We start from the raw sequence: 14,720 nt of genomic DNA, 5'->3' as shown, positions 1-14,720 counted from the left end.
AGGAAAGGTACCAATTACTAGAGTTCCCCATATTCTGTATACTGCTAACTTTGAAAGAACACACATTACCAAAAAATCCAAAGCACAAAAGTGACTCTCTTCTCACCGAAGGGCTGTAGAAAAGCTGAAAGGAGTGATTTTCCCAGTATACCTCTGTTTTCCAGGATTTCATGACTCAATTTCTCCAAGCAATCGTATTCCGTTTTCTAAATTATAGCAGCTACATGTGAAGAGAAACCACACAATTATTTAACAAAAACAGAACCCTATAATCTGCTCATTTTAAGTGTCAGGGAGAGCATAGTTATATTCTAAAGTGTAATCCACTCGCTCTGTGGTTAAGACACTAGTATTTTTACAGGTTTGTGTACGAAGAAAATTACTCACGAAAGCTCTGCTGAGCAGAGTACTACACTATAAACTACACAGAAAATCACACTGTCTTCCTCAGAGCCACCTGCCTTATATTGTGCTCGAATCAAGTGTTCTGCGCTTGAATGGTTAAATTTGCTTGAAAAATTTGAGATGGCAATACAATTCCTCTCCTTCCCTCCAAATCTTAAGACATTTCCACAGTCTATAGTCTCTAAAGGAAAATCTTTAGATATAATTGAAGGATCACTATTTGAAATTCCAGCAGCATTAAAAACTCAAAGAACAGTCTAACTGAAGTGGCCTAACTTAGGAAAAAAAATCTTGTTAAATATTAATTTATCTGAAGCCTGCAACTGACTGTTTTTCATCTGCAATTGCTATTTTTTTCCTAGTAAAGAAAACTAGACTTAAATTCCAGTCTTCTAATAATAAATACCGGGGGGGGATCTTTTTCACAATAAACACATATCAAGCTCATTCTCATTTTGTAAGACTGCATGTAAGTTTTTGGCCAGAAATCATGCAGGGACTCTTCCTCTTGTTTTAGAACGGGAGATCTGTTACTCTGCGGACCCCAACAGCTACAGCAAGAGCAAGATTTTATCATTTTGACATGCTGTTTGAAGCCTGTGAGAAGTCTAAGTCACTTCCTAACCCCAAAATATGCATGACAGTTAATGAGATTCCAATATGGGCAAAACACAGCACTAAACGACATTTCATCCAAGGAAATTGGTTACACCTCAAAACCCTTGCTGCACACTCAAGTAAAGATGAAAATACAGGGATAGGATATATACATTTGGGAAATGAAGTTCTGCAACCTGTCAAACAGTCTGGCAATGAAACACCCGCCACAAAAAAATAACATAGGTCTGAAAAGTCTCTAACCTAGAGGCAATGGCGAGATTGTTTCTCATCCCCTTGACTTGCAAGCAAGTCAACATGTATAACCCCCAATGCTGACTTTTTACTGGGGCGGGGGCAGGCGGTGGAAGAGAGAGAAAACAAAGAATATCCTGGTTTTCACTTCTTGCATCCTACACAAAAGCAGCACGTTTTTGGATCCTGTGTGCAATCAGAAAGCCCTTCAGCCCATCAGGGGGCTGGAATCTGAGTGTTTCGTACAGCTGCTATCTTCCTGGAATGCAGCTTCCAAACTAAGCTCCTTCCGAGCATGCGCACAGCAAGGTTTGCAGTAACCTGAAAAGCTGCACAAAAATTTGGAGGTTTTCACAGAAAGAGTAAAACACACATTGTCTGGCAAGTTTCTGTTTCTCCAGAATAAAGAAGCACTAAAGCTGTTAACTCTCCTCCCCCCACCACACACACAGCCCTCTCTCTTCCACAGGAGCAAAATTTATTTCCCTTCCCTTAAACTTGCCTGAAAGGGGCTTAAGTATTTTGCTTGAGGTTTTCTAAAAGTAATTTGCACAAAGCAGACATTCTGTATGGAAAACGTAAGTCCAGTTTGACAACTTACCATCAACTGCACCAGTCTGCCTTTTAATGGAAAGCTGTCTGACAAACAAATGCAGGAGCACCACCAGTTTTGACTATATTGTACAAGTCATAGAAACAGAGAAGTATTAGTTATTTCATTGCTTCAAAGACCCCGGTATTTTCTTTGCCTTCTTAGCTATCTGCTGCAGAGGATGTAAATCCAGACTTTCACAGCTGTGTTTATTAAAAAGACTTCTCCAAGTTCTCTTTTAATTTATAGGATGAAATCAATCAAAATCAATCAAAATAGAAAAAAGAACTTATGAATCATAGGCCCTAAAGAGAGGGTCAACCTTCAACTACGTAAAATAAGAGCAGAACTGTCTTTTGAGCTGAGGAAGAGGCAAAAAAAGCCTTCACTGTGCTCTTCTTTGGGCAGCAAGTAGAGCTCGGATACACCAGCACCTGCAAGGACATCTCTCACCTACCTTTAAACACTGACCATGAAGAGCTGAATAGCAGAACCTCTATAGGATATATTAGGGCAGAACTGCCCTAATATGACGCCCTCGATTCCTCCCAGAACAGGCTTCGCACAGCTCGACAGTGACAGCCCGGGGTGGGGGGCGAAGACCTTGTCCAGCACAATCCCCCCATGTTCTCCCTCATGGCTTTCACAGCGCTTGGGGACAGGCAGAATGCCCCACAGTGCGTATTCCTGGGAGCACCCTCACATGACAATGACAATGTTTCCCAGCACTCAGATGTCTCAAAGAAGTAATAAGAAACGAGCTACTGTCTCCGTCAACCCCTGTAATCTCTGTTTCGGGGGAAAGCAGAAGATAATATTCTGAAGAACCAGGGAACAGCTTGAGTGCACATGACCACCTATCCAACCAGCAGAGACCAGAAATTCTCTTAATCTGTCTTCGATAAGACTGTATCTATTTCTCAAGAAACAGAATTACCACCCCAATTGTCATTTACTACTTCTGAGGATAACTAATTGGCATTTAAGTGCTTCTGTGATTACAGCTCTCAACCAGGTCATTGTTTTCACCCTGTTACAAAGTATCCTAACAAGAGAAATTGTATTTATTTGCAAGAACATTTCAGGATTTAAAAACAAAAAACAAACACACACACCCTCTCCCCCGCACTCTTATCTCCAAGTCAGCCCCTAGCTTACCAATGCCCTGCAAACAACAATCCAAGATCGAAGACTCAGGCACTGGGGTTCAATGCTCCCAGCCACTAAGCATTATTTTAGAATCGGATCCACAGCTTGACTTGATCACCCCAGATTTGGGAGCAAAAACCAGATGACTGCAGGCAATCAGCTGCAAAGTCTAAAGCTCAAGTCCTCCCTCCCTCAAAGAGGCAAAGACTCAGAAGCTATGAAATTCTCAGGAAGCTGAGTTACTTGCTTTTAAAAGCTGCTTAGTAGACTACACATTATCTTTTGGAAGGGTGATGAAATATTCATTTCTGCTCTGTGTAAGACATCCGTCATGCCATCTGGATGCCCGTTAGTTCTTGCACGGAGTAACAGCTAAGGAAGAAAAGAGAACACTGGAAAGGAGAACTCCAAATTCCCAGCTATCAAACAACTGATGTGAATGCTAGCAAGAACCAATTCCCCACCATCCATACCACACTCCTTATCTTTCCTCAACTCAAATAGAATATAAATGAATGCCTAAGATTTAAGGTAACAAAGGAACGTCTTTACTGAACACCAGGACTGCTTCTGAGAAGACAACTCTGTCACGCTGTCTGACAGAGTTACTGAGGAAACAGTGATTAACAACATCCATTGAAGATAAGAAGCCCAAGCCTTGGTGCTCATTTCAACTGATGCAGAAGTCTTGCAAGATCACATTCTCATGCCTTCGGAGCTGCAAAAGACCAGCCTACACCTACTGTGTATAAGCAGTCACCTAGACTTTCTGCAGTTCTGGCTGAAACCAGAAATCAATAAGGAAGATGTTGAGAAACTGACTCATTTAGACAGGAGTATTTACTCACTCAGTCCCAGGCAACAGGAGAAGACAAGGAGTTTTTTGTTTTTAATTTTATTAGCATACTACATGCAACCCCCTCATCCTCCCCCAAACTTGCATGAGGGTCCCACTACATGAAGGCCTCTGCTACACAAACTCAGCAGAATAAACTGGAATCAACCTGTCTCATACTCCTCTTCTGCATAAGATGACACAACACAAGCGCTCTCAGCTCTGCAGTCTGGAAGATAGTTATCCTTGAGAGGCAATGAAAGGGATGCAAAAGAAAGAAGCAGAAAATGGCTTACTTTAAGAACTCAAGTGTCCTCTTTTGTCCTACTAATTACAGCACACAGCAGACATTCATTCTAAAGAGCAGAGCACAATAGTTGTTTGTTATGATCAGTGTTACAATCTAGCATTTATCTAAGCCTATCACAAGCAGAACAGACAGCACAGAAATGCTTGAGAAAGAACTGCAAGTACCATCCACAAGAAATTACAGGCAAAAAAGCTGCGGCCGCCGCCACCACACACACAAAAGAAATTACAGGCAAAAAAAGCTGCGGACGGAGACACACACACACACACACACACACACACACACACACACACACGTACGTACGTACGTACGTACGTACCAGGACTAGGCCCTGTCTGCAACTCACAATTTAACTATCTGGGAATCTATTCATTGACTGTATACTCATCCAAGCTTCATCTAAGAAGCACTAAGTGTAGCTGGTTAGAGAATAAGCTGCAGAAAAATATTTAAATCACCTAATCTACTCCAAATAAAAAAAAGTCTACAGGTTGGACAGAACAGAGGCACAAGCCTGGTGAAGAGAAAGAACACCCATCCGTTTCTAGCACTGGAAAAAAACACCATTATAAACTCCTAAGTCCACGACCAACAGAACCAAAGTAGTAAGAGCCTGCATTTACATAACTTTTTTTCTAAGGCATGTCACAAAATCCTCTGCATTAAAGTCTAATCTTAAAAATTTTACAAAGCAACAAGCATTATCCTCCCACATGCTTCGCAGTTGAGAAGTTCAGCTTCTTTTACTCTCAATGCATCTTTAAGTGGGGACAATTTAAATTCTTCTAAAATCAAAGATTTTCAGAAACACCCACAAACCCTGCACAACGTCCACTTTATTTTAAAAACATCCCCAGATTCACCTACTAAACTAGAGTTTAAGTTGTGAAAAGTTATTATCCAACAATGCCAAATACAATTTTAGAAAGCATCAGACAATCTTCTGAAAGGGCATATAGTATTTTAAAAGCTACCTTGTTTACATGAGGAGCAAGATTGAAAATTGCTATTTAAACTAGTATGAGCTGCCAGTCCCCTCATTACTTGCACGCCTAAATGTCTGTGAAAGGCAGCAGTCCAACAACACTGAGGAACTACAAGGGAAATATGAAAAAGCAGCATCTGTGCCATGCTACAAAGACTAACATCCTATCTTCAAAAGACAACATAAACGAGGGTTTCAGTAATATCTAGTTGATATATCGCTGGATAACCTCTTACCCAGTGTTATTAAGAAACCCAAGCATCACACTTCTAATAAGTGGATAGTTCATGTCTTTCCTGTATTACACGAACATACACAACATTCATTAAGTGTTTTTCTAGACAAATTCTGTTCTAAATTACAAGATTATTCAACTGCTCTACTTAATTTACTGTAGTAAGTGTATTTGAGTCTTTATTTATTTATTTACACACTGGCTAAAGGAACGTGGCCAGCTAAATACAAATACTTGTTTGGACTCCTACAGAACAGCAGCACATGTTTTCAGAAGGGCATGCAGGCACACTGGGTTGAACATGAACATGCTCAACCATAATAGTACAAATACACTAAACTAGCGCTGTTCAAATTTCTCATGCTAATTTTAAAGGTTCGACCCCTGAAGTCAGAAGTATATGCACAGAAGAGAACCAATTTTTCCATATACTCACAAATATACACAGAAGTTTAAGCAAGCCTACAAATCCTTAACAGTCAAAAAACACAATACCATTTGTCAAGGCTAATTTCTCCATCTCAAAAGTTACCTCTCAGGCATAGAAAAACTATATTACCCTTCCCAGGGCTTATACTTCTCAACAGACTACTATGAACAACTGCTCTGCTAATGGACAATTATTCCTTTTTATCTCCTTCACTAAAAATACATTTAATTTTTAAACAGGAGCCAGACTTCCTCAGTACCCTTCCCATAGAAGTCCCGAGGTATCATAACTCTCTCTTCTCTCACAACTTACTGCCCACAAAGAACAGTCATAGCTTCAGGAGACAACTGTCTGTATTTTGGTTCTCCCTATGAAGATTCAGAGCCAAACAACCTGCAGCTACAGCTCTTACCAGAATTTTTTGCAAAACAGGTATGATTTCCATGTTGTACTTTTATCTAGGGCAAGCCAGCATTTGCAGCAATATATACAGATGAAAGATCTTTAATCAAGTCCACTTTCTGTGTGTTTTATTGTAGGTTCAAACTAGCCGCCTTCTGTACTTAGCGATAATGCAGCTCCAAGAATTGTTATGAGACCTATGGCTCCATACTAAATCTGTGCAAGGCTCATCTTCCCAGTGAACCAAGGACAACACTGACAAAATTAGATGCCCAAGAGAAGAGTACTGCTATTCTGAGGTCGGTTCTCAGAGAACAACTAAGTCTTAAAAAAAAAAAAAAAGAAAAGAAAAAGAAAAAAAAAGAAAAAAAAAGTGTCTGAGAAGGGCACCACACAAGTGAAGTAACACTCAGACCTGGAGACTAGAAGGGCCATTTCTTCAGAAGTTCTAGGTGCCAGTGGCATAAATGGCAACAGGCAATCCCAGGTTTACTGGCAATCCCACTGACGTAAGACCAGAGCTGTTGGCTGGAACAGACCTCTGGATGTCGTTAGCCCAACCCTCCCACTGGAATGACAAACATCACACCTATCTGCAAGAAGGAAGATCTGGGGTCAGTCAGCACAACCTGAGTCACTACAGAGCCAATCTTCCCAGAAGCCATTTCTGGGTGCATGAAGGACAAGATGATGACTGGGAACAGCCAGCACACTACCAAGGTTAAACTGCACCTGACTTAACCTGCCTGCCCTCCACAATGAGGGTAAGTGGGTGCAGAGACAAAGAGAAAGCCATGGATCTGGCTTACTGTGACTTTAGCAAAGCCTTTCACGGGGTCTCCCATGGCATTCTCACAGCCAGCTGTACTGCTGGGGACTGCGTAAGTGGACAATAAGGTGTTGCACCATCAGAGTCAAAGGTTGTGATCAATGATACGAAGGTCAACGAGTGGTCAGATACTGGTGGCAAACCTCATGCAGTATTTAATGTCTTTGTTAATGGTCTATACAATGAATGATATGCACTCTCAAAAAGTCTGTGGACAACTCCAAGGTGAGGGGAAGAGTAGTCTAAGCACTCAAAGGCAGAGCTACTCAAACATCGCAACAGGCTGGGAAAAAAACCAAAAACAACAACAACAAAAAACCAGGCTGATAGGAACCTCATGAAGTTCTGAGGCAAATGCAAAGTCCTGCACCCAAGATAGAATAACCCTATGCATCAGTACAACTGGCAGGAAACAGCTTTGCAGAAGAGGACATGGGGGTCCAGGTAGACAACTTGCACATAAGTCAGTTGAGTGCCCTTGTGACAAAGGCTGCCAACTGCATACTGACCTGTATTAGCAAAAGTGCAGCCAGCAGGTCAAGGAAGGCGACCCTTCTCTATTCAGCAGTTGTGAGACTGCATCAGGAGTACCACATCCAGTTCTAGGACCCCCAGGACAAGACAGACATTGCCATACTGGAGTAAGGGAAAGAGAGCCACCACAATGATTAAGAGGCTGAGGCACCTGACCTAGACGGAGAGGCTGAGAGAAATGGTTTTGTTCAGCCTTCAGAAGAAAAGGCTGAAGGAAGACCCAATTATGAAGGTGGTCAGATACTGGAACAGGTACTCAGAGAGGTTGTGGCACCTCCATTCTTTGAAATATTCTAAACTTGACTGGACAAAGCCTTGAACTACCTGATCTAACTGCACCTCAGCTCTGAGCAGAAAGTGGGATTCAATGAGCCCTGGAGCTCCCTTCAAACTTAAGTTAGTTCAGTGACTAAAGCACAACTACTATCAACACTATGAGATCAGCTGAGTCTGTCTAGTTAAACCTTGGAAATCTCCATGGAGATTTACAGCTTCATTGCGTAACCTGTTCCAGTGTTACACCATCCACAGCTACTGAAAAACATTTTCCTAGTGTCAGTCTCCCAAGCTGCAGCTGCTGGTTGTCATACCTTATTTTGCCATGTGTCAATGATGAGAAGAGCTTGGCTCTCCTCAGGTAGTTGTAAGGCTGCTGTAAGTCTCATCTTTACAAAATTAAACAAGCCCAACTCCTTCACACTGTCTTTATAGGACATGAACTCTAGGCTTCCAGATATTCCAAGTAGCTCTTCATGAGACTCTTTCCAGTTTCTCCACATTCCTCTTTAACTGGGAGTCCAAAACTGGACACAGGATACCAGATACAGCCTCTTCAACACCACAGAGAGAGGGATATCCCTCACTCTGCTAAAGGTGTTCCTAACAGTGTCGCCCAGTATGAAGTTCCCATTATTCGCAGTAAGAGTACACTGCTCGCTCGCATTCAACTTGGCATCTGCCATAAACTCTAGGTCCTTTTCAGCTTTCAGGACACGATTCACATCCCTTCACTGCTCTTTCTCTACCTGGACCTAGAATCCCTCCTGCAGCCAAAAAGGACACACAAGACAGGAGACTAATTCAGAGATTAAATACTACTTCATCATCCCTAGGTGCAAAGCACACAGTAAAGAGAGAGGAAATCTACAAACACCACATTAGACCATGTGGCTTCCCCCCTCCCCCAAAAAACATCCTCTTTTTATTTATTTATTTACAAAAACAAAAGGTCTGCTGGGATCTGGGTTTGCTTCAGGTTATGCTCCTATCACTCTGCTACCTTCAGCAGAGTAAGTAGATGAAGAGCCACAACAGAAACAGAAGCATCCTGGAGAAAGATGGTAAATGCTCTGCTTGAAAGATTCACACTTCAATCTGAAACAAGCTTTGGTGTTGCACTCCTGAGTAAAGAATCTCAAAACCTGATTCCTATTAGGGAATACCATGAAAAAAAGAACATAAGCCAAACAAAAGCCCCCAAACACCTCACCCCTACACATCTGCATCTGACATGCTTTGAGAGGAGAGACGGTACTAAGTTTATTAATGGACTCTTGCAACAAAGCCATTTTGTTAAACATATGTTAAATGTATTCAGATTGAGGGGGGAAAAAAATACACAGAGCAAGGTTTGCAGTCAAGGCCCAAGAGTAGAAAGGCCTCAGTGTGAAGGTCATGCATTAATTAAAAAATAAAATAAAATAAAATACTTTGATCATCTGCATACCCAGCAGAGATAAGTATGCATCCTGGAAAGGTGCAGATTAAAACTCACAATTTTCTATGTTACATTTTGAACCAGCAGCAACGTTTTCTCAGTACTGCTAAACTGAGCGGATACCACTCAGTTCCCCCTCCTCCTTATTTGCTTTAATTCATGCAGAAGTACTCTAATATAAGATTTTAAGCATCAGAAGTAAAAGAAGTCATGGCATCATTCGCTGGATGAAGGCGAGGATCTCACATAACCACTCAGGCGCGTATCTCTGGAGACACTGTTTGTTCTTACCATAATTGAGTTATGTTCTGTGCAATGAGAAGGTGAATCAATTATGTTCACCACTAAACAGACAAGCTTAAGTATCCTCACAAGAGCTTAAAATTTGTGCAATGATGCTTTCAGAATTTTTTTTTTTTAAATAAAGAAGCAGACTTTGTTTCAATCTCTTGTGGTCCTGCAATTTCCTGAGCTCACAAACCAGTGAAGCGTATTCAAGTGTTAACTCATTAAGGTCAAGTACCCAGGGCTCCCCATTTTTAATTTTATAGTAAATTTCTGATACAATAGTTTAAGCTAAAGGCAGTATCAGATAAACCTGACACTTCAGCTTTTGCTGAGACATTACAGAAAGTCAAGCAATATAAACAATCATAAGGCTATGTTATAGGATGAATTACACATCTTCTCAGACATTATATTAGAGTCCCAGTCAAAGGGAAGACTTTATCATGTTTAAAGACAAGTATTGCCCATGTAAATCCAATGAAAATTTATAGTATTTTAGAGGTTAATCTTCTGTATGTGCAGTAATATTGTCTCATTACTTTGGAATATAGCTATAAATTGGACTAAACTACATCAGGACTTTAGGTGCCTTTTATCAGGTGTCGCTCATCTGGACCTCTTCAGATGGAATACACAGGTTGTCTCTTACCCTGACTTACTCAGAAATCTTAAGAAAAAACACACAAAAAACCCTAAATTAAAGACAGATTTCTGTACTTGGTCTCAGATCACAACTAAGTTTGATTTTTGTTTAATCATAACAGTCAGACAGCAGCAACCCCAGTGCATTTCCTGACACAGTCCCGCAGCTATAGAGTTAGATGTGTGTACTGTAAGACAATATATGCAGGTAGACTTTTTTTGACCAAATGTTTAGCTAGAAAAAGTGGACATTTTCAGGCACACAAGCTCGTCAAGCCATGCATTTTCAAGTGTTTCTGAAACAGACTAAGTTCACCTTTATTTGGATTAGACATCATTACTACTCAACTATCAAAATGTAAACCCAATATCATTAGCATTGCTGTGATTTATTATCCAATTTCAGAAGCTGATGAAAATGCTACTAGTTTATCTAAGATACTATTATCATAGCTCATGGAGTTGAGTGCCCTCGTCATGCTATTTAAGGCAAGGGAAATTCTAGAGAGGTCCTGATAAAGATTCAATAACCTCTTAAAAGAGATGGCAAGTTGTTTTAAAGAATGTTTAGATCATTTCTGAGCACAAACCAAAGGTGACTTCTTCAATGGAAACACATTCTTATACTGTAATCTCCCTAGTCCATACTGATTTACTCTCCATTTCTAACAAGGACACTATTCACAGAATTAAAAGTTATCAAAATGAATGCCAATTCCCTACTAATCCTGTCTATTACGAAGCATCCCAACAGGGTCACTGAAAGCAGTCAAACATCAGCTTCACAAGATGTGCTACTTTCTCTGAGAATGCAAAATGACTCATCTAGATTTTCCAGTTCAAGCTTCTGTTATTAAAAAACATCTCCTGCGTATATTTTTAAGTAGTAAAAATGGAGAACAAGAGCTCCACAGGAGATGCTGCAGGTATGGATGGAGTTGTTGATCTTCAATACATGAATGACTCAGAAGACACCTCTCAACTCCTTTAGTTCAATAAGGCAGCTGCAGAATAAGAGAGGACCTACAACAGTTGTGTGCTGGAGAATGAATCCTGCACTTCAAAGTGTTTTTCCAAAAGCAGCAGAATGAAACCAGAATGCCTCTGCAAGGTTTGCCAATGTTCCACAAAGGTAATTCAAATCTCTTTGGCATACTTGCTCTTCAACTCTGGAATAGTTAATTTCTTTGAAGGCAGAATACCATATTCTAAAAATACCAAGAAATGAATCCACTAACATGCAAAGTTTTGCTTAAAACAGCCTGAAGGAAGTGTTACACATTCAAACACATACAGACTAACTTGGAAAGGAAGATATATTTTCCATGAAGAACTGCTAATGAACTTTAACTTTTAATTCACAAGACAGTTCATTTCTAAATCATCAATAACAACAGTGGCAATCTGGAAAGAGATTTTTCTCTACAATATGCAGCTTTCATAATCTAGGTTAAGAGTTTTCTTTTGAGTATTAGATAGTACTTAAATGCATACAACAGGTTAGAAGCCTCACCACTGGTCAGTATTTAAGGCTTTTTAATATAGCTTATATCCAGATCTGCCTCATCCAGTATCCTGCCTTCCCTCAGCTCCATAGATAAAACTGGTTTTCCTTTCACTTTCCATGCTTGGAAAAGAGTCTCGAAAGTGTCAGTCCAAATCTGCCTTCAGTTCTTTCTGTATTATGGTTAGGCAGCTTCCATCTACGTACACAGCTCATTTGTAAGGGGTCAGTTGAAAAGTAAGTCTACCTCTCCATCCACAAACCCATTACCCTGCCCATTCCCCCCGCCACACACACACACATGCTTTGATCACAACATTTACTTCCTTCCAACTCCATGGTTTTTCATACAGCCTCTACACAATAAACTCCTCCCTTCAACAGGCCAAAGGCATCACTCATCTACCAATGTAAGTTCCCTCTCCCTTAAGATAATCTTTTGTAAGACTACCAGAAATTTAACAGCCCCTTTTGGTTGGGGAAATTTCTGAGCCCACACCTGAACTGACCTCAAGGATACACCTGACCTGTTTCACTACTAACAAAGGATAACATTTTAAGCACCAAACAAATCCAGCAGAAAGATGACAGTAGAACACATTTCAGTTTATCTTTGAACAATTAATTCAAGGTCTCCTCAGAGAAAGCTTTACTGTGAGATACCTGCTAGCTGAAAAACTGTAAGTACCCAGAGATCCTTAGAAGTCTTATTTTATCTTTCAATAAGAGTATCCAGGTAGAAACAAACAAACAAAAAACACTCAGAGCTGACAAGAATACTGAAACAGCCCTAGGCATCTTTTCCACAAAAAGACACTTTAAAGCAAGGGACGACCCTTACTGGAAGAACTCAAGTCCAGAAGTCTTCCCAGCTTTCCTAGCTGCACTACACGCAGTTCAAGTGCTCTGTTCATAACACTGCAGAAGTACAGAGTCTTGCTGCATAAAGCCTTTGGGACCAGCAAAGTGAAGAACAAACGAGCCTGCTTACTCCTAATGGAAGAAACGTACGGATATTTGATGCTAATAGTAATCAAACACCTAAGCGACCTCTGTTCCAAAACAGCTATAAAGGCACAGTTAGCTCACAAAGCAAAGCAGGCCTGACTCAAGGGAACAAGGAAGCTCCACCTTGATACAAAGATTTCTTTTGGTTTCCCGGAGTCTTGCCTTCCTGCAGCACATAGTTTTCTAGATTTACAAACATCTGTGAGGCTATATTCTACCAATCAGTGTCTGGAACACCCAAGTTAAAAAGAAAAAAGCTCCCAGAAGAACAAAGCACCTTCTCCTTGCCTTGTTTGAAAGAAAAAAGCATTCTGCATGGTGATAGGTAAATCCTGATACTTTTAAAGTGCTTAACTCGAGACAAAACACAGGACAGACAGAAGAGAGGAAAAAAAGTGAAAATGCAAGTCCAAAAAGCACTTCCAGCTTTGTTAAACCCGTTTGACACCACACACGCTATTTGAAGACTGTGGCCTGGTAATACTTTGTTCCCTGAGTTAAACCCATTCTCTTCTGTGTTGGCCTGAGACAGCCAAACCTTCACTTTTGTTCACAAGGGAAATGAATCTCTCCATCTGTAGACAACATATTTGTCTATGTCACCAAACCTATTACCCTCTACAGATAGCAAATACCTAGATAAACCAAATGGAAACAAACCATGGTATAACATAAAAGCCAAATGCCGCATAAAGTATTAACGCCTATAGAAATATTTGTGAAAAAAATGAACCCTTGTCCCCTTTTCAGAAAGAATAAGGCTCTAGGCACCCCCATTGTAAGTCTAATGTCCAGGGGAACCTAAGTTCCTCTTTCCTCTAACTTACTCTTTATAAGAGGCTGCCTCTGCAGCAACAGAAGAATCAAGTGTTCCTGTGTACCTCGAAAGGTCAGAGACATGAACTCTTTGAATGCAAGACAGCGTTAGTAAGACAACCAAACATATCAGATTAACATCTTAATTTTATACTTACATTTTTGACCCCCATAAGCAATACTGTTACACTGGCAGGGAGTTAAACATTTCCTTTCTATCACCAAATTTAAGGAAGTTACCCGACTCTCTCTAGCACGGTTCTGACGCACTTCAATTTAATGGCTAGACATTGTACAAGACATGGAAACCACGCTACGGATACAGATACAGTGGATAGCAGGGAGCTTTTTTCCCCACAACACTCACCTGTTAGAGCATTTTGTAAGCTGCCTTCCTCCTCCCCCAGCCATTGAAAATTAAAAGGCTGATCAAAGTCTTCAAAATAATTGAGAGCAGTAGGTTTTTAAAAAAAAGAAAACAGTTACACAATAGCCATCTAACCACACTGGAGGACAGAGGAGAGAGAAGCAGCAGCAAAACATGGGATTAGTTACCAATTACTTCCTGTAGGTATGGCAAAAAAAGCAAAACAAACAAAAAAACAAACAGAGCAGAAGTGAACCATTAAAAGAATATAGTAAACCTACTACAGTACATAGAAGCTAAACCAGAAATATTCTACAAGCACAGCCAATATTAAAGTGCTTTCAATGGTGTTTCTTCTAAAACGGGCATCAGAAACACCCACAAAACAACTCAGCTATAAAATTTGACTTCCCAGTGTTATGGAAATTAGGCTTGTCAGCCATCATAACAGGGCCCAACCCTAGGTTCCCGCAAGTAAAGTTCAGAGCCAAATCAAAACAAATTAAATAATTAAATTTTAATGACGCGCGTGCAGTAATTACAGCTCAAGCTGGGTGCCTCCAAAGAGGGACCCTAACATAAACAAATCCTGAGCAATTATAGTTTTTTCAACTTACATTTCCCACCCCTCATGCGGTAGTTAGACCAATAGTAATTTTTTGGTCTGGGGTCTCCTGCTCCTCATTGGGTCTCATCGTCATTCTGAGGTAAACTGTTTTTCTCCTTATTTTTGTTTTTTGCAGCCTCTGATGACGGTTGTACCTCTGTTTTTGTTGGGTCTTACTGTTGTGTCTCAAGGTCCTGAGGAGGAGGAGATTCT

At 40.5% G+C, this 14,720-nt stretch overlaps 1 protein-coding gene across 2 annotated transcripts in view; it reads right to left on the bottom strand.

Annotated features, from left to right (window-relative positions):
- PHLPP1 (PH domain and leucine rich repeat protein phosphatase 1) overlaps window positions 1-14,720 on the bottom strand; it is a 149,259-nt gene that overhangs the window by 104,004 nt on the left and 30,535 nt on the right. Inside the window, exon 1 of one of the 2 annotated variants that reach the window (XM_064506905.1) lies at window positions 13,901-13,919. The exons of the other annotated variant lie outside the window; for it this stretch is intronic. The gene's annotated coding sequence lies outside the window, so the exon portion shown is untranslated. Of the gene's footprint in view, window positions 1-13,900; window positions 13,920-14,720 lie in introns of those variants that run through there. 2 annotated transcript variants of the gene reach the window in all.

Source organism: Dromaius novaehollandiae, chromosome 2, assembly GCF_036370855.1.
Source record: "Dromaius novaehollandiae isolate bDroNov1 chromosome 2, bDroNov1.hap1, whole genome shotgun sequence".
Classification (NCBI taxonomy): Eukaryota; Metazoa; Chordata; class Aves; order Casuariiformes; family Dromaiidae; genus Dromaius; species Dromaius novaehollandiae.
The sequence above is the reverse complement of the archived record's forward strand: the minus strand, read 5'-3'. Positions and strand labels throughout refer to the sequence as shown.